The sequence below is a fragment of the Echinops telfairi genome, unplaced genomic scaffold (assembly GCF_000313985.2).
Source record: "Echinops telfairi isolate 266 unplaced genomic scaffold, ASM31398v2 ScPeMD7_7468;HRSCAF=8506_0, whole genome shotgun sequence".
NCBI classification, from domain to species: domain Eukaryota; kingdom Metazoa; phylum Chordata; class Mammalia; order Afrosoricida; family Tenrecidae; genus Echinops; species Echinops telfairi.
This window is the reverse complement of record NW_022111369.1, coordinates 47,598,438-47,599,866: the sequence shown is the minus strand read 5'-3', so window position 1 is coordinate 47,599,866 and position 1,429 is coordinate 47,598,438.

The window sequence follows — 1,429 nt, the reverse complement described above, 5'->3', positions numbered from 1 at the left end:
AAATTTGACTATGATGTAAGAGGTTTCTCCAGGAGAGATTTTTCTACAGAGAGTAGAAAAACACTTAAGTGAACCTTTTGATTAAGGAAAGGTGAAGCAACTCGATATAGGAGGATAAAACAAAAATTATTTTTAACTTCTCTATCTCATAACTTAATGTTTAAATCCTTAAAGAGGAAAGATAGGAAATGAACTGAATGTGGACCCAGAACTTTGGGCTTCTGTTGACTAGAGAAGCTTTAGGGGTTGATGAATGAAAGATTGGCAGGAAGACAACACATTTGTGGCTACAGACAATGAAACCAAGGTTGGCAGGTTAGAAGTCAGGCTGCTAATGATTCCTAAAATCTATAGGCAACAGGGCAGGCGATTGACTCAAGTAAAAAACAAAACAAAAACAGAAGTTGTGGATAGACCACTCTGTTGATAGACCAATATTACGGAAATAAAGATACAGAGATAAGATAAAAATAGCCTCATTTAAAGTACCAAGCAACAGATTTTTCTGATAGATCAGTTGTTTTGTTTTGTTTTTGAGAAATCAACATTATGGAGATAAAGAATTTGAGCATTCCTCTCAAGGAAATCTCAGTAGAGCAGAAGCAATAAATGCCGAGGAAAATGACTAGATTCAAACACGGTATAAATTACTGGAAGTGAGTCTAATGTTGTTTCTTTTTTATTTTTTATTTTTGAGTCTAATGTTCTAAGTGGGGAAAAAATATGGAAGTACATTTAATTTGGCCAGAAAGCCATTTGGCATACATTTGGAGTCCTAGTGGTTATGTTTGGTGCTGTTAACTACAAGGTTAGCAGTTCAAAACCACCACTGCTCTGCAGGAGAAAGATGGGGCTTTCTACTCCTAGAAAGAATGGGTTTTCCAAAACTCCAAGGGGAAGTTCTACATTACCCTATGCAGTTGTTATGAGTCTTCATCAACTCAATGACAGTGAGGTGAGGTTTGTACTTAAAAATTATCTCTTGATAAAAATGGAATGTTATCTCAAAATGGTGGTCCCTGGGATGATTTTTATGTGTTTATTCATTTTTAAGTTTTACTTGGAGGAAAAAAAAGCTTTATAATTGTCATTTGATGAAGAATCTTCCACACTTCATTTTATGTTTACATATCTTTATATCTAAAGATGTGTGTTTCCACATGTGTGTGTATGTATGCTTACCAAAACCAAAACCAAAAGAAATGGAATTTGTTTTCAAAGCTATGTATTTAAATTTTTTCCTCCAAGTAAAACTTAAAAATGAATAAACACTCTAAATGTACTACCAGTCAACATTTTCATCCATTCAGGAAGTTGATGGATGTATAGAATGAGGTTTGTCATCAATTGACAATTTGCCTTTCTTTGAAACGAGAAAACCATTCATACGCTTGAGTTTTTTCCCATAGTCTTTGTAAGCTGTGTTCCA